Genomic DNA, 18,680 nt, shown 5'->3' on the forward strand with positions numbered 1-18,680 from the left:
TTGTTTAATCCTTAATTACTTAAGGATTAAATAATTAATTAATCCTCTGTGAGGCAGGTGTTCTGGTGTATTACCGTTATCCTTATTTTATAGACAAAAAAAAACTGTCGGTAAGGCAGTACCGGGATTAACCTCCCTCCTGTCTGATTCTGAATCTAACGCTTTCTCAATAACCCATTTGAGAACATGCCTCATTCTTCTGCTCAAGCTTCTTGACTCAGGGACCCTCTCTTTCTGCTCAGGGAGGCCCTTGATCCCTGCTACAGGCTCTAGCACCCAATAGATGCTAATCCATGGGTTTAAATGGCTGCAAAAGGCAAGGCAGTGCTCAGGATCTTGTCTTCAACCCGGGAAGGTATGCATAGTGAGCACCTTGGAAGCAGGAGGCTGGGAGAAGGGACCTGTGATCCCTGGGCCCTAGAGCAAGACATGTGTCTTGGGAGGGTCTCAGGTCCCAGGTGGAAGGAGCTGTGGAAGGTGCACGAATACAGCAGCTCAGATGCCTTTCATCCAAAGGCACTGTGCCACTTTGGGGCCAAGTCCCTAACCAGGCCATTGCAGCCTCCCAGGAACCTGAGACACGAAGACAGACGATCCTGCCTGCCTTCTCCCCATCCTGTGTCAGGCGCTGAGAACAAAGACAAAGAAATCAGGGCACAGGCAGTGTGAGGTGAGACAGGACAAAGACAGCTTTGCACAAGAAGCCCTGGCCTGACCCTGGCCTCTGTCCTCTGCAGGAGGTGGGCTGCAGAATGGTGCATAAATGGGTTTCCACTTATGTGTCAATTCCAGCTGGTTGCTAGTGGCTCCCTGGAGCTATGTTGAGAAGAATTTTGAGCTGTATCCCTCCAGGCTCAGCAGGAAGTGCTATGATCAGTTAGCAACATCTGCCACATGCACAGAGGTGGGCATAGTAGCCCACCTCTGAATTTACCACCCTCTCCTTTCACCTCTTCTCGGCTCTCAGCACAGAGTAGAGACTAAAGGAAGGTTGGCGGGTTCTTTGTTCATTACTAACCAGGTCAGTACTGAAGTCAGTTGGAGTTGCCATTTATAGAGATGAAAAATATGAACACATCGTCTCTTTAGTATGGTATCTGCAAGAGCTAGAAAGGGAATAGGGAGAAGAGAATGGGAGAGAATGACAGACACCAAGTGAGAAGTGAAATACCCATAAGAACCTCCTGACGGTGTGGACTGAGACCCTGAGCCCAGGGACAAAGGCAGTCACAGCTCTGCCTTCACCAGTCAGCAGGAACCAGGATCTTTCCAAGGCAAATTCCACAGATAAATCTTGGCAAGGGCCCAGGTGGTAGGGCCTTGTGGGTGCAAGCCTCCTATGCCCAGCAGACTCGACTCAGACATCCTCCCTGGGCCCAGGGCAGTGCGAGCACAGAGGAGCCCTGGGTGGAGCTCCTGTGGAGCCCCCACCTCACACAGCTCCTATGCAGGGGAGAGTCTTGTGAGGGCCAGAGCAGGCAGGGACAGGCAAGATGCTCCCTCGGGGCTGAGAAAATCTAGGCAGGCCACAGGGGAGGTGGCAGAGCTGAGAGGCCCCACCATGAGGCAGCCAGACCATATCTCTCCTCAGTCTCTCCCTGCCTCTTGGACACCCACCTGGGGAGGCCACATAGGCAGGATCTGCGCAAGCATTCACAATTAGGGGACCAGCATCCAGAAAGGGAGTCCTGTCCTTTCCCTGCCAGTTGCCGACACCTCATACCCATCACTTGTCTGCCTCTACCCAGGCCAGCTACCAATTGTTCCACCCTTGCTTCTGTGGCTTTAGGGTCAGCCTGGCCGAGTGGCTGTGAACACTGGCCTGGAATTCATAGTAGTCTGAGGGATAAGGCTCAGTTTGTCTACTTCCCAGCCATGTGACAATGGTCATGTCATTTAGCTCCCCATAGGGTGACTGATGGTACCCACCCTGTTAGGGCTTGGTAGGAAGCTTGTGAGTTAATGAAGCTCGGGGCCTGTTAGGTAGTGCGTGCTTGATTATGAGGGGCTGGAATTACTGTCCTTATCCTGATTCTAATCTGAGACCAAGTTCATGCTCTCTACATCCTCTGTCGAGTCCAGATTTCACCCAGACTCCCAAGGGACCCCTTCTAAGATTGGTAAGCAAATAGGATGCTGGAGGGCCCTGGAGCTGCGGATTTGAGATGCTCTGATCCTGAAGGCTTGGGGCAGAGCAAGATGGGGAGGGCAGCGGCTCCCTGCAGCCGTGTGGACCCTGGACCTCCCGAGCTCTGGGCTGTGGCAGATCTGGCCATCTCAGGCCACCTATAATTACCTTCCGGCAGAGCTCTGTGGCACTGGGCGGAGGCAGCAATTGTCGGTTTTATTTTGATACCCAGACAGTGCCCTTGGGCAGCCCCACACCAGCTGGCCACTGTTAGACATGGATGAAGGTTGAGTTCTTTAGGAAGGAGGCCCTGCCCAGGAAGTTGACCTCTACCAGGCCCCGGGGGCAGAGGCTCCTCTGGGGAACCTGCGCAGCCAGGAGAACCAATGGGGAGCACTCCAGAGCCTCTTGGACACAGCATGGAGCCAGAGTGTGAAGAAGGCAGGAGACCCAAAGTGGGCTCTCTATCCCTGTCTACCTCCCCTCTGTCTCCCTTCCCTCCTCCCCTCAGCTACCCAAGCCTTGATCTTATATGGGCATGACTGAAGATGCTGGCATGACTTCCATTGGGGTGGCTTGGAGTAAGGGCTCCTCGACGGCAGACCCTGAGCCTGAGCCATCTCTGGGGGCCATGCAGCCTTGCATTCTCAAACCTGGCCCTCCTCTCACCCTCGCAGTGCACTTGTACACGCATGCTGTCCCACCCCGCTGCCGCCACTCCAGGCCTCTCACACACAGGAATGCACGCACATACACATCCTTGCTCACTCATTCACGTCAGGGTGATCACAGCCAGGGTGATGAGGAAGGAAGTGATGGTTACTTCCCACCCCAAACTCCCCAATCCTGAAGCAGCTAGAAGGGGGTACTCCAGGAGTCAGTCTCTAGGTCGGGGAGAGAATCCTGTATGCAACTGTGTGCTTATGACTCGCTCAGGCACTAGCACAGGTGGGTCTGCCCCCCACTGCTAATCCCAATTCTTTTGGGCACATCCCCACCTACTGCATCTGATTCCCCAGAGCAGAGCTAGGTGTCTCTGGATCCCCAGTGAGCTTCCAGGGCAGTGTCTGCCAGTGCCACAATGCAGTGCAGTGCGGGGAGGCCCAGGCCAACCCCAGCCAGCTTGACCCTCATGGAGCTGGCTCTCCCCGGACTTCGTTGCCAAGTGAAGGCCCAGGGTGCTGGGAAAGCCAATACATGTATAGTTGGCAAATGTTGTTGAACTTTGTCTCTGGGCACAGGGGTGCCACCATGGGAAAGCCTTCTTTACTGAGTGCCTACAGGGTAACTGGCCCTCACAGGGTGGGGGCCATGTGTATGGTGGCACAGGGATTGATTAGGAGGAGAGAACATGGCCCTTAAGAGGGTAAAACTACAGCTAGGGAAGGAAGAAAGACCCACAGGGTCTAAGGCTCAAGCCTACAGGCTCCAAGAAAATCACAGAGCTATGGCATCAGAGAGCCCAGAGATCCATCGGCAGAAGTTCCAGAATCTACAGTGAGGGAAAGGAAGGGTCTTTGAAGGTGTCCAGGAGCCCCCCTGCACATACCCACACTCTCACCCATGAGTCTGCTGGTCAGAGTCCCTGCAGCTCATCATTAAGGGCTGAACCACCAAGCTCACAGAGCAAAGATCAGAAGGGCAAAGATGAGTGACGTCGCCATGGACTCACACCCATGTATACCCTCGTGCGCACTGAGCAGGCTGTAATCAGCCCCGGCCACAGCCTTGGAGCAGGAAGTGGGGCATGTGGGCAGGTGGAGATGTCTAGTTCTGCATCTCTGCCCCTGCACTGCCTGCCCTATTGGCCCCAGGAGACCCAGGCAGCATTCATATGAATCATACAGGCCGTGCCTTCATTTATCCACTCATTTAAAGGTGCTTGTGGCAGTTATTCCTGCCTCCCGGCCTCTGCCTTTGCTGTTTCCTCAGCCTAGACTGCCTGTTCTCCTGATCTTTTCCCCTCCAGTCTCTGCCTGGAAAAAAACCCTTTACAAGGTTTCAAACCCCCTTTCCTATCTTCATCACAGGTCCAAATGCAGGCCCAGGCCTTTGCATGACATCCAAGTACCCCATGCCTTGGCCCCACAGGCTTACCTTCCTCTTCCCTAGAATTGGTCTTGGACATAGGGAGTTCATTAGCTCTGAATCTTTGCTTTGGCTGTTCCTTCTGCGTGGAGTACCTTCTCTGCCTTCCTACCACTGCCCAAGAAGGAATTCCTTCTTGTCCTTCCAGCCCAATCCAGGGGCACCGATGCAGTGGAAGTGTGCTTCCTCAGCTCTAGCACGGGGCTAAGCACACAGTAGGTGCTGGTTAAATGATTGCAGGAGTGAAAGAACAATGAATTCATTTCTATTCTTGGCTCTGTGGGAGTCTGTTGCTGGTAACCTGGGCAAGTTACTCTGCCCCTTGGGACCTTAGTCTCCCACCTATACAGTGGGGAGTTAGGTGAGATGGTTTGAACCTTAGATTTTTACACAGAGGGCTTCAGGCCATGTAAGTTTCCTTGTCCCACCCCAAAACACAACTTGATGATAACAAAGTTAAATCATATAACAGAAATAGCAGCAATTTATTGAGAGCTCATTCTGATTCAGGCACTGTGCTAGACATTCTTCTTGTCTACATTCCCTGAGCCTCTGAGGGGCTACAAATAGCCCATTTATAGACAAGGAAGTTGAAGCCAGAGAGGGGAGATGACTTGCCCAAGGTCACACAGCTGAGTGGTTGAGCTCCCTGCAAGAAGGCCAGCCCCCGATGACCCCTGACCTCAGGCCAAGGCCTTCTGAGATTGGCCACTGTCACCCAACACAACCTGTAAAAATTGGCTCTTTCTCTAATGCTTGCTCCTGACTCTCAGGTGGCTCAGGCTCAGGGGCCCAGGCTATCCTGCAGGCTGGGAACCCCATATGCATGTGGAAGGGAAGAGAGGGCCCGGGAGGGCAAGCACCCAGGCATGGGGCAGTAGGGAGGCTCCCCCCCAGTATCCTTGTCAGGCAGAGGAAAACAGGTGCCTGGTCTCCCAAATCATGCTGGACTCCATCCCCTTCTCTGGTAGGTACACAGGCCAAAATCCAGGCTGCCATCTGAGCCTGGCCCAAGCAGGGCTGGCAAAACATCTGCCCCTGTTCTGTTTTTCTGAGTTATCCTGGCCACAGCCCTGTCAGAAGTGAGTGTCAGGCAGCCAAGCCAACCCCCACCACGGCATCCATCCTTTGTCTCGGGAAATATCCAGGGGACCCTCTACAGGACATGTGGACAAGCCAGGCCCTGGGCTCCTGCCTCAATCTCCAAAGACTTGTGTGGCCTTAGTCAGGGCTCCACCTGAGCCTCAGTTTCCTCATCTGTGAGATAAGATCAGAATACCTGTTCTACCCAGATACAGGCAATTAGACAGCAATTGGGGGGGGGGCTCTCCATGGTGCCTGGGGGAGGCTCCTAGCTAGGAGGTAAAGAGAAGAGTGTGTCTAGGTGTCAGTGTAGGACCTAATCCCTGCACCCGTTAGAGTGACCCACTCTCGTCCCTGCTCCCATCAGATCCAGATACCTGGGAAGGAGGGACAGATGGGATAAGGAAGGCAGTAATCCTCTTCCTCACCCTTAGTCAGTCAATCCTTGTGACCAGAGAGAGTTGGGTCTCTCATCATTTTTCCATCCTGTTTCAGAGAAGCTGAGCTACCTGCCTGGGGTCACATAGCCAATGAGATTGAGTTGGGAGGGGAATCCTGCAGTCTGGGGCCCAGGCTTAATCACTAGATGCCCTTCTTCTGAAGCTATCAGGTCTTTCTCCTAACCTGGAGGCTGTGACCTCACACAGACCTGGGGGCCTGGTCCTTCCACCTGACCTGCTGAGTGGCCTTGGGCAGTAGCCTTGTATCTCTGAGCCTCAGTTTTTTTTTCACCTATAAATTGAGGTTGCCTTTACTTTGCAGGTTGCCCTCAGCATTAAATGAGAGGCTCAGCCTGTCCCTGGCAGGAACCAGTACCATCTTAGTGATAACTGAAGTGTTACCTCTCTTGTATAGCTGGAGCCGTCGAAACCCAGAGGGGCAGGGTCCTGCTAGGATCCTGCAGCAAGTCAGAAACATGGCAGGGTGCGACCCCAGCCTCGTGATGCTGACCCAGGCATCTCCTCAGGCATGTCTGTTGGGGGCCTGTGTGAGCAACTCTGTCATAGCCCCTACCCCTGACACTCACTGGTATGCAGTTAGGCCCAGTCCAGCCCAGTGGTTAGGACTTCTCCAGCAGCTTCACCTCATGACTACCTTGTGTCAGACGAGTCCCAGGATACTGGGCCTATCCTCAGCTGCTAGGGTTCCTTTCAAGCCGGGGCTCAGCTAGGGGACCTGGATCAATGGGGGAGCCCAAGGGAACAGGAACTCAAGCCCTGTAAGCCCCAGAGGAGATAGATTTGGGGGACAGTTGGTGGTGCCAGCTCCAGGTGAGGCCTTACAGGCAGGTGGAACAGGGCTACAGGAGGCATCCTGAGGCCCCCCTGGTTGTCCCCTGCCCTTACTTCTCCCTGGCCACCCTGGGTTGCTTTTTTTTTCAAAGACCTAGGGGCTGAGGTGGGCTATTGGGCTGGGGCTTGGCAGCTGGACAGGGATGAGTGAGGAGGCAGAAGGACCATCCCCCAAATTCTGGGCCTGGGTAGTATTGTTTCCCAGGGATAGAGGACACACTCTGCCCTGGGGTCTACCTAACCTGGTACAAGGGGTGAGGGAAGACTTCCTGGAGGAGGTGGTAACTAAGCTAGGACCCACCTGAAGACTGAGGAGTTAGCTAGGCGTGATGTTCCAAGCAAAGAGAACAGCATGCGCACAGGCCCAGACGTGAGAAATTGCAGGATATTGTCTGGTAGGGACTGACAGATGTTCCTCTTCCTGGAGCTGGGGGACTGGCAGGGCAGGGGCTAAGCCACATTGAGCCTCATGGCTATCTCTGGACTTTATCCTGAGAGACCCAGCTTCAGGGCTGGGAGTGACTAGTCCTTGACACTTTAGGAGGACTGTGTGGCTGCTGTGAGGAGAAAGAATTGTTAGGGGTGGGAAGATGGGGTCCTGAGTAGACGAGACTGCAGATGGCCAGACAAGAGACACTGGTGGCCCAGGCCAGGGTAGTAGCAGGGGTGGACAAACGAATGGGGGTACTGAAGCACCAAAGGGACAAAGACCTGTACAAGCTTCCGGTGTCCTGGGGCCTGCCTGGCGTGGTGACCCTTATGTATGTGGGAGGTTGAACATGGTGGACAGGGCAGAAGGCTCCCCAGTGCAGGCTCACTTGGACCAGTCCAGGGGCTGGGAATTCTTTCTCCCCTCCACCCCACTCTTGGAACAAAGCTTCTGCCTGAGGGAAGTAAAGTTCATTTTTCTTCGTGCTGTGGCTGTGCCTTGCATACTCACACCACAACCCCCACACCGGCTGTGGTTGGGCCGCTATCCACCTTCTTGAAAACCTGGGAGTGGTGGAGGCTTCCTCGGGGGCTTCTCCTCTAGATATCAGTGAGGAGGGGGCTTGAGGAGCAGGAGGGAAAACTGGGCATTTCTACCACCCCCTTCACTCCCACCGCCCCCCCTCCACACCCACACGCATATATACCAGCTGACACCTTGGTATACACACAAGCACCCAAAGTCAGATTCCACAGAATGCTCCCATTGCAGCCCCTACAGCCCAGCACTCAAACCCACTCACACCTCCCCCAAGTTCCCTCTTCAGCCTTCTAGCTTTCCCTCCAGAGAGATGCCCCCAAGGGTAGGAGTGGCCCACACACAGGGAGCTACCCTTCAATCACTGAGAACCGACGAGCATGGTTGCACTGCAACACAGTGCAGCTACAGCAGACATTGGATGAACTTTCCAGGCTTCCAGCTTATGAAACCTGAGGCCAAGTTGAAAGTCTAGTTCATTTTTGCAAAGTCCCCAAGCAGGGTCCCAAATCTCCGCCATAGCTGGAAGCTCCTATGATCAGTTTCAATGCCTACCCTGGGGAAGCCTCATGCAGCTAGATTCAGTTAGCCTGAGTCCTCCACCCAGTGGCCTAGAGTGGGGGTGTAAAGTACCCCACATGTGGCCAACTGAGGGCTTAGATTGTGTACACCAGTGCTTGACCCAAATGCTACCCTCTACCCAGAAATTCCAGCCTTCTTCCTCTCCTCCCTCCATTGCCTTGGCATGATTACCCACAGGCCTGGAGGGACTGGCCTGGGAACTGGCTGTGTTTCTGGCCCCAAGTGCTCACTATTCCTGCTCTCCAGATCTGCCCAGAAGCCTGGCTGTCTGCCTAGCCACTGTGGCCGTCTCGGCCACAGCCTGTGGCTGCAGAAGCCTGTGGGCAGAGGCAGGGCCCAGGCGTGTGAAGGTGGTGAGGTGGGCAGTAGCCTGAGGGTGAGACTTGGCTCCCTGGGGAGACTCCTCCCCTTCCAACTTCTGCCTCTGCCCACCGCAGACTGCTGGGCATTGGGGATGAGGCGTATCTCTGGCAAGGCACTCACAGTCTGGGTGAGAGGGACATGAACAGCCCAGCTGCCTGTTTCTAGTGCTGGATACAGGGTTTGGCCCAATGCACCCAACATTTCAATCCATCCTCAAAGGAGCCCCAAAGGGTGGGGATTTTACAGAGGAGGAAACTGAGGATCAGAGAGGGCTAGCACTTGCTGAAGATCACACAGCCAGTCAGCGTGGAGGCTGCCAGCGAGGTCTTCCCACTCTGGAGCCTCTGTACCATGTGGTTAGTGCCTCAGGAGAGGCCCTGGACAGTGTGAGTAGAGGTGGGGAGGGCTCAGAAAAAGCAGAGAGCCCCTTGGTTAGGAGCAAGGACCTGGGAGGCTTCCTTGAGGTGGACCTCTGGCCTGGGGCCTTGTTGGCTGGCTAAGAGCTTTATGGAAAGGCATTCCAGGAGCAAACCTCAACCTGAGCAGAGGCAGGGACCTTGATGAGCAGTGTGTGTGGGAATGGGAGGTGGGTTGGCACGGGGGTCCTGGTGTTCTAGGACCTCTCATACCCCTGGGGCATCTGGGACAGAGGGTGCTGGCTACGCAGGAACCTTGGTCAGGCTCTGCTGGTCCAACTGGCCCAACCACTTCTCTCGGGGCACTGCCCACTGCCCCTGCTCACAGCCCTGCCAAGAGTTGTTGGCAAACCCTGGGTGAAGTCTAGGTCAGGAGCCTAGGATCCCCCCATTCCAGTCTCAAGACAAAATGATTCAGGGGTCCTGAGCCCCACACTGCCTTGCCACCTCCTCACAGCCCCCTCCTTCAGAAAGCATGCCCTAAGTGTGCCCTGCGACAGAAGAATTTCTAAGATACATTGACAGTGTCAAGAGGTGTGTCTGGAAAGATGAAATTATCTGTACAATTATAGGAGATTCTGCCTTCCTCTGTAAACTTGTCTTTATTTTTCTTATTTGCTCTGTTTTTCCTCAGAACAGCTAATGTGTGTCATCACTTGTCTAGGTGTCTTGTGACTCTCCCCCTTCGTCTCTCATCCCTCATTTGGCCCTGTCCTCACGATCTTCTCAAAGGTTCCCATCTAGGGGACAGGCTGCGGTGCCGAGGACAACACACACCCAGAAACTCGGTGGCGCCATCCATGAAACGGGCGTGCTCAATTTCTCCCCGACTTTCCTGGATGGAGTCGGAGGCGAGGAGGGGCGAGGAGTAGGCGTCGCCTGGCGCCCCAGCTCAGGTACCAGCGCCAGGGCAGCCTTCAGGTGGCTGCCCGACCCTTGAATAGAGCCGGGTCTTTTATAGCCGGGCCTGCATCACGTGGGTGGGCGGGGCCCCCGCTCCCATCTGAGACGGCGTCGCTGGGCGGGGCGGGGCCCGGGGCCTGCTGGTGCCGCGGCGCGGAGGACTGGCCTGCGGGGGCGGGCATGGGTGTGTTGAGCCAAGGTGGGCGCTGGTGCGCTGTCTTCCCCGCCCTCCCCGCATCGAGGGGCCACCCTCCAGCTCAGCCACTTGCCCACCTGCACCAGTTCCCGTGAGCCAAGCTGGGTTCGGTGAGCTGCCGGCTCTGGAGGAAGACGGAGGCAAGCAAAGGCGAGATGGAGAAGGGGCTGGTGAGGCCCGCCGCCCTCCCCGCCCTGTGGCTGACTGAGCTCCTCGGCTCCCAGGTGTCAGACCGAGTGTGACACCTGGCAGATCAGAGCAGAGGGGGTGCTGTTGCGTGGGGAATCCCTTGGGTCTGTGTGCGTCGGGATAGCTGTCGCTCCGTGACTGCCCCTTGGCACACCACCAACGCCCAAACTGCCTCTCCTTCAAACCTCTTTGCGGGGCTGCGGGTTAGGCAAGCCAGAAGAGGGGACTCAGAGGGGCAGGGGTTGTGCAGTGGTCAGTGTAGGACTGGGGCAGTCTGGGGGCTGCACACCTCCGTGGGAGCCCCAGGAAAGATCTGTGCCCTGCACTCCCAGAAAGTACCTTCCCTTTGTCTAACCCAAGTATTTCTCAAGCTTCACTCAAACACAAATGAGCCCCGGACGGAACTTGGGTAGGACCAACTCTTTGGCAGTTACACCAACATAGATTGAGCCTTGCACCAGAGCTTCATGAGCTTGATCTCTTCCATCCTCTCAACAAACCATCAGGACAACACAGTAGTACCTCGGTTTTTGAATGTCTCCGTTGAACATTTCGGTTTATGTATGCCATAAACCCGGGAGTAAATGCTTCGGTTTTCAAACACGCCTCAGAAGTCGAACATGTCATGCAGCTTCTGCTGAGTGCAAGATCCTGAAGCCTAGCTGTTGGCTGTTTTCAAACGTTTCAGAACTCGAACGTTCTTCCGGAACGGATTATGTTCGAAAACCGAGGTACCACTGTATTACTATTATTATCTCCAATCCACAGATGAGGAAGGTGAGGCACAGTTAAGTCACAGGTCCACGGCAGAGCTGGGATGTGAACCTGGACCCTGCAGCCCCTTGGCCTGGCACTTCCCTACCATGTGGCACTGCCCCCAAAGTCACTGCCCTCACTTGCCCCCTATCCAGTGCCCAAAGCCGAAATCCTTGCTCGTGACCATTTGGTGGCCTGAGGCATGGCCACTGACTGGTTGGACCATGTCCCAAATGCCCTTCTCTCCTGCTCTATCCGCAGTGGGACCTTCCAAGGCTCTGCTACCCCAGCAGTTACTCAGGCACACCATCCCTGCTGGCCTGCGCCTCCTTCTCCGGAAACATGAGCTCACTCTCCCTTGGCCAGGCCAGTGCTCTGGGTGTGATGGGGATGGTGCTGGCAGCCAAAGCTTCAGGGACAGGGATGGTAATACAGAGAAGCACAAACAGAGAGTAAGAGGCAGAAAGGCCAGGACAAGGACCAATTCTACACAGGGATCAAGTGGGGGACCCTATCCTGCCCATAGTTGGGCAGGCCCAAGCGATAGAGGGAGGTCCAGGCCTTTTCCAGGTTGCTTGGCTGAATCTGGAACTACCTGTAGAGGGGCTTGGTGGGGGGAGGCCCCCAGGTTCATGGCCTCTGGGTGGAGTAGGAGTTGCAGGTTGACCCTCCTCTGGACAAACCCTCCAGGGAGCCCCAGAGGAACAGCTCTGTGTGGATGCTGGGGTAGGAGTCTGAACACTACCCAGTGCTACCCCTGATGGGCCCATTTCCTTTGCAGCAAACCTGGAGGAGGAGAAAGGGAAAGTACCACTTCTGGGTGGCTGCTATGGGCCTAGCCCTACTTGGAGATTTATGCCCCATGTCACAAGAGGCTATCGAGGGCTCTTCCAAGGCTGACAGCCTGTGACTCAGCAAAGTGACCATACCTGGCCAATGTGAGCTGAGCCCTTAATGGGTGTCCACACATATCGTCTCACCTCACCTTTTACTCAACCCCTGACATGGGTCTGTCATCAGTCCCTTTCACAGTTGAGGACTCAGGATCAAAGAGGTGTTGTCACCTGCTCAAGATCATACAATTAGCATGCTGTCACACAGCCAAGGTTTGCACCCAGGCCTCAGCAGGCCCATCTAAGGTTGGGTCCAGGTAGGTTATGGGGGCACAAAGGCAAGCTCATCTGGATCTTGCACTGGCCCACCCAGTGTGGCACCTAAGAGCAGTTCCAGCATGCAGAGTGGCTCCAGCTGAGCTTGACCTGGATTCCTGGACCCCACAAATGCCTGTTCTCCCTGGGACTGTTGGTCCCACAGTTTGATTCTGGAGGGAAGCCCACCTGCATCCCTCCTCTGCCCTCATCATAGTGTGGGCTCTATAATCCTGAGGGCCAGGAAAGTGCTTCCTGGTGTCTAATTTAAATCGTTCTTGCTCCTGTCACACCAGCCCCACTCTAAAGCAATGGTTCTGAACAAGGGGTGATTTTTGGCGCCGAGGGGATATTTGGCAGTATCTGGAGACATTTTTATCTGTCACAATTTGAGGATGTGCTACTGGCATCTAGTGTAGAGGCCAAGGATGCAGCTAAACATCCTGCAATGCACAGGACAGTTCCCACAACAATGAGTTATCTGGCCCGAAAGTCAGTAGCGCTGAGATTGAGAACTCCTGAACTAAAACATGGGTTTTGGAGCCAGTTGGAATTCTGCCTCTGCCATTTACTAGCTGTGTACCCTTCACCAAGGGGCTTTATCTCTCTTTGAAAGACTCAATTTGCCCATCACCAAAAGTGGCACTCACTAATAGTGGCCCTCATCTTAAAGGGTCTTGAGGACCAAACAGATTCACACATTCAGTATCCAGCAAAGGGCCTGGCACCAGGGAAGCTCCGTCAGTGATAGCCATTATTCTTACTTTCCATTTTCCAAGGTGAACCTAAGGTGTGGGAATAAAAGTCTGGTGGCAGAACCTGGAGCTCCCCATGGGTCAGCCCTCCCCTTCGGTGGTCTCTGGCACTGGGTCAGCCTATTGTTGATGTTGTGGGAGAGGCTGGGTTGGCCACTGGATCTGGAGGGAGGAGCCAGAAAGGAAACTTGATCCCAGGTGGGCAAAAGTCACCTGGAGTCACCTTGACTCACCTTTTTCTCCAGCCCAACCCCAGGGAAGTCATGGGATTGGGGCGGGGAGACCAGGACACAAAACAGGCTAATGAATACATAGGAATACAGTTCCTTAGCTCAGGGAAATGCCATGGATTCACAGCTGGGCTCAGGGAGAGAAGCATTTAAGTGATCACAACCCAGACAGGTAGAGATATGGGGGTGGGTGGGAAATGGCATCGTGGCCCAGGGAACAGCATGTTCAAAGGTTTGGTTGTGAGGTAAGGCATAATGCCTATTTCCCAAATGACAGTCCAGTGTGGTGAGAGCAGTCCAGCTTGGTGGAAAGCTGGGTCTTCCTTCCCAGGTGTAGGGCACCAGGGCCCCCCTCTCTCTGTGGTGGGAAGAGTCATTGCAGTTTTTCTCTTTGCAGTCCAGACACTTCCCTTTGCCCCCGCCTGCACACACTTAAAACAGAATTTCAGGATCCACATCTCTCTTAGGGTTCTCAACATCCCCACCCGCTATTCACACAACCCTGTAAGGGACCCATCTTACCCAACCCAGGGTCTTCCCACCTGAAGAATGTGACAGCCCTTCTGCCCCATCCAGCCCCCTCCTTTCTCCTTCCCCTCTGTCCTATGATCGCCCCAGGAGCGCAATCCGTTGTAATAGCTGCCACCACCTGCTCCTTGAGAAGACTAAAGCCAGCTCAGGCCTCCTCAGGATTGCCCCACTCCCACCCCGAGTTTCATCCCTTACTCTTCAGCTGGGAAGAGCAGTCTGGACTCTTCTCATCCCCTCTAGAGGTTACCGCAGGAGGCCTGAGACCCGGAACCCTCTTCTATGCCTCTGGAAAGTGGCATTTCTTTGGAGTACAAAGCCAGCGGTTTGACTTTCTGAGCTTTGGAGGCAGAGGAAATGGACTCCCTGGACCCCACTCCGTCTCCAGACTTCAGCCCAGGGAATACTCAGTGAATGAATGAATGAACGAACGAATGAATGAGTTATGCCTGACAGCCAAGTTCCAAGTCTGGAAAGGAAGCTTAGGCGCCTACCCGGGGCGATGGAGAGCTCTGGAAAGCCCGGCCGGGAGAGCGGACCACTGGGGCATCGGGTTAGGGATCGCTCTCAGAAGGGTCTGACCAGCCGCAGACCAGCTAGAGCCTCCCGCCCTGGAGTCTTCCCAGCTCGTGTAGGGGCAGGGCCGGGACTAGCCGGCCTGGCGGCGGGCACCGAGCCCCGCCGCGTCTGCACTCCAGTCAACAGGAAGAGAAAGAGAGAGGCCTGGCGTGACTGGCCAGCAGGCTGGTGGGGAGTCCCGGGCGTGGGCGCCGGGATCTGGGGAACCCCCGCGGGCGCCTCCCGGCTTGCGTGCTTTGGGGTGGGGGCGGAGGTAACGCCCCCTCCGTCGGGCCTCAGCGTCCTCTGTATGATGCGGCCCCCTCTAAGGGCTGGTACGTGAGCTGATGGGAGACCGGGGTCGAGGTGTGAGGGGAGGGCAGAGAGGCCCAGACACTGAGTGACTCGAGCAGAGGCAGAGATGCTGGACCCCGGCTCCAGCGCGCGGAGGCGGGCCTTCGAGGGGCAGGCCCTGATCCGGGGGCGGGCCGGGGCCGGCACCTGGGTGAGGTCGCCCCGCCCCGCCCCCTTGTACTTCCGTGTGCAGCGGCGCGGGAGGCGGCGGCCCTGGGATCCCCGGAGCGACCCCCGGCACCCGCCGGTCGCGCCGAGGCGGGGACGGTACTTCACCCGCCGCCGGGCCCGTCCGGGTCTGGCCCCACCAAGACCCACGTCTGAGCGCACGCCCAGGAGCCGCGCCGGGAGCCGGACCCCAGCTGCCGCGACCCCTGGCGCCTGGCCCTGCGCTTGGAGGTGAGTGAGGGCCGGTTCCAAACGTGGGATCCGAGCTACCCCGAGGGCGCGCTGCCCCTCCCTTCCCCCTCCCCTCTCTGGTTCCCGTTTCCGAAACTGAGAAACTGATCCGCCGCCAGCGAAAGTGTCGCCGCGCCCCGGGACCCGCCGGTGCCTCCGTACCCCCGTCTGTCTGTCCCTCGGTTCAACGGTAGGGGCCGAGGCCCTCTTGTCCGTCAGCTCCCAGCCCCACTACCCGCCTGTGTCCCCATCTCCTTCGAAAGTCCACCCGTCCCTCCCGAATCTCTGGGGCCCTCTGTCCGTCCATCTGTCCCCACCCCCTCCCCCCGTCCGCCTCTCCCTGGTCTCTGTCTGTCTTTCACCCTTCGCATGCCCCTTCGCCCCACCCCCATCCCCCGCCGCCCCCTAGATCTCGTCCTCCGGGAGCCGCGTCCCCGGCCAGCGCTCGCCGCCCCTAGCCTGTCCCGCCGCCTCTCCTTTTCTACAGCGCGGCCCAAGCCTGGCGGTCCGCCGGGCCTCGCCTCCCGCCTCCCGGCCCTGGGTCCCAGCCCCGCCCGCGCGGTGCCTCCTCCTCGCTCTATCTCCTTTCAGTCTCTGTGTCTCTCGGTCTCTCCATCTGTCTCCGGGCTGGGCGTGGCTCGTCTCCATCACCCTCCCCTTCCCGTCTCGCCCTTTTGCTCCTTTGAGCCCCCTACCCTGGTGGCCTGTTCAAGGACTTGTCTGCCCCAGGCCCCTCCGCAATCCAGACACCACGCCTTTGGGGTCCCAGACCGGTGAGGGGAGACGGTGGAGGAAAGTGGGGTGAAGAAGGTGGGCACCTTCAGAAGTGCCCCACTTTCCCACCTCCCCCACTGAGCCCCCACTTAAAGCTGATCAGAAGGATTTGCTGTGAGTGGAGGGCTGACCCCCTTCTCCTCTGGCCCCTGCCCTGTATGTATGGATCCTGTCTTCGTGAGCTGGGTCGCTTGTATGTCTAAGCGTGTAAGTATGTTGTGTGTCTGTGTCCGCTTGGGTGTTCTTTGTCGCTGTGTTTGGAGCTTGCCCCTGTGAGTCCTGTTTCTCATGTATGATTTGCCTCTGTGTGTGTGTGTGTGTGTGTGTGTGTTGTGTGTATCTGTTTGGGTGTTCTGAAGCTCTGTGTGCCCTTTGCAACTATGTGTATACATCCCTGTGTGTTTGGAGGGTCCTATGTTGCACTGGGTGTGTCGTGGTGACCCACTGGCCCATGAGTATATTCAAGCTGTTAATTGTGGGAGCCCCGGTATTAGGGTTCCAGCCCACCAGGTTCATGTGTGTGTCTTTCTGAGTGTGTTGTGCGTGTGTGTGTGTGTGTGCGCGTGTACGCACACACACTCACATGTTGTGCTTCCTCTCCCTCTGCTACTGAGCCACTGTGATCAGGCTGACCAAGTCACCAAGAGAGGGGACTGTTCCATCAGGTTTCCTTGTTCCTGCTGTGAACTGAGTTGGGGTGTGGTGGACAGGCCAGCAGAGGGCAGCTGTGGAGAGAGAGAGTGTGAGTGTGAGTGTGTGTGTGTGTGTGTGTGTGTGTGTGATGTGGAGGTTTTGGGACAGCTATACCTGGCTGTAGGGTGTTGTATGGGATCTGGTGTATGACAGGACCGGAGCAGGGAGCAAGACGTGGTGTGGGCCTATGACTGGTGGGACACTCACAGTCTGACTGTATGAAACTGTGAGTCTGTGTGCTATGGGAGTAACTGTGCTTGTGGGGAACTGAGAGTGCTTGGGCGTGGGTGTCAGGAGCAAGAGGGGATGAAACAAGGTGTGTGGTGCCTGTGCCCTGGGGTGACAGTGTTGGGAGGAAAGGTGAGAGCCCCAGTGTGTGGGTGTGCACGCATCATGCTCTAGCCCGGCCCTGGCTCCTGGGGAGAGTAGGGAGACCTTCATTTCTCACCTTCCTCTACCCCCCCAAGTTGCCAGACACCAGAGGACAAGTCTTGGGGTTTGTAGTGTCATGACCAAGACCTTGGACTCTGAACCCAGAGAAGACCTGGGCTTAAAAGAGCAAGAGACCAGAGCTAGGCTTCTCTAAATCTCTTGCCTTATCTGCGGAATGGAGAAAGTTGATGACTAGAGGTCCTGTGTCACAGGTCCTTTAGCACAGCCTTAGCCCATAGTGAGAGCTCAGCACATGCTAAGTCTTATTTGGTGACCACCTCCCCCCAGTTGTATGGTCCCTATTCTCCTGGGAGCTGGGGCTAATAAAAGCCCAGATAGTCCCCCAACCCAGTATCCTCCCGGGGAATCTGTCTCTTGTCTGCCTCCCTTCCCTTTGACCAGGCAGCTTGTGGGAGGGAAGACGACTGACAGAAACCCTCCCAGCATCCAGCCCTGTTCATCCCACATGATGACACCCCTCCCCCCAGTCTCAGCAGCAGTGGTGGAGAGAGCGGTGAGGGGTGATTTGGAGCTGTGACTGCAGGGCACTGACACCATTTAGCTGGCACAGCTAATTGGAGTTTAAATTAAAATTAGAAGTAACTTAAAGTACAGACAAAAAGATAAAGCCTGAGGGTGTCTCGGTCCCCAGGGAATGGTGATGGGAATCTTCAGCTGGAGGAGGGGCTCACATCTGAAGAGGGGCATCTTTTGTGGAGGCCTGGCATGCAGAAAAAGTGCTCAGGTCTTTCAACCTGGACACCCAGGGCACCTTGCTGCCTTTGCTATTCCTTCCTTCCAGGAGCTCCCTGGGCCTCAGTTTCTTTTGGCTGTATAATGGGCACAATGGGTAATGTGAGAATCACTTCTACTAGAAGATGCAAAGCAAGGAACAAAAAAGTATCACTATTCACTTGGCACTCCCAGTATGAGTCCAGCACAGGAACTGGCATGTCACATTATTGGAGCCTGGAAACCACCTGGGAAGGTGTATTCTCCCCATTTTAAGATGAGACAAACTTGAGGAATTGTCTCAGGCCATAAGGCAATGGTACCTGATTGCACCCTAGGTCTCCTAAGCCCACAGAACAATCTCTTGTAGACAGGAGGATTAGGAATAGCTTTCTTCTGTGTCTGTAGCTTGGAAGGGTTCTGAGGGCTGAGACAGTATTCCAGCCCCTAGCATGGAGTGGATCTATAGCCAGTGCCCTGGAAAAGCTGGGCCCAACACCCCATTTCACAGAAGAGAAAGCCAAGTTCAAAGACGCCTAAGGTCAGAGTCAGATGAGGCTGAGCCAGGCCTGTGTCAGTCATGCTGGGGCTGAATGATGAGGAGGGCCTGTTTGGTGATGCCTCCTGCTCAGCTGTTTTCTTTTGTTCCTGCAGATCTGCTGGGAACTGACTCAGGTGAGGGTTGCAGGTCTGTTTCTTCTGGTGATTATTGTGTGGTGGTGGTGGCAGCAGGAGCCAGGACTAAAGGCAAGGGGGAGCCAGGAATCCGGGGAAGACTAGGTCCTCTTAGAAAGGTGGCCAGTGGACAGGGTAGACTTCCTCTCTGGGCTCCTCCCCTTCTATCCTGGGACTCAGTTGTGCGTGGGGGACAGCTCACCGAGGCCTCCGTCTAGGCATGGGGCCTGGGTGCCCAGAGAGGGGAGCAGTTTGTCCTGAGTATGAGTGCTTCCTGCCTGAAACTGGCTTCTGGCCCAGGAAAAGCTTTGGCCTTGGAGCTTGGAAGCCTGGGGCCCACCAGTGGTTTTGGGCGAGGAGTGGTGACACTTTGCTGGTCAGTTAGAGAGAAGGTGGTGTGTGAGCCAAGGGTTGAGAGTGGATATCTCAGCTTTTCCAG

General features: G+C 55.9%; 1 protein-coding gene across 3 annotated transcripts in view; it reads left to right on the forward strand.

Annotated features, from left to right (window-relative positions):
* The first annotated feature begins 14,699 nt into the window (after positions 1–14,699).
* The window catches only part of PRKCD (protein kinase C delta), a 28,806-nt gene continuing 24,825 nt past the window's right edge, over positions 14,700–18,680 (forward strand). For 2 of the 3 annotated variants that reach the window (XM_033133038.1, XM_033133039.1), the window contains exon 1: positions 14,700–14,935. The gene's annotated coding sequence lies outside the window, so the exon portion shown is untranslated. Of the gene's footprint in view, positions 14,936–15,102; positions 15,126–18,680 lie in introns of those variants that run through there. The other variant, XM_033133037.1, reaches the window with a different exon arrangement.

Source organism: Rhinolophus ferrumequinum, chromosome 17 (assembly GCF_004115265.2).
Source record: "Rhinolophus ferrumequinum isolate MPI-CBG mRhiFer1 chromosome 17, mRhiFer1_v1.p, whole genome shotgun sequence".
In the NCBI taxonomy this organism is placed as follows: Eukaryota; Metazoa; Chordata; class Mammalia; order Chiroptera; family Rhinolophidae; genus Rhinolophus; species Rhinolophus ferrumequinum.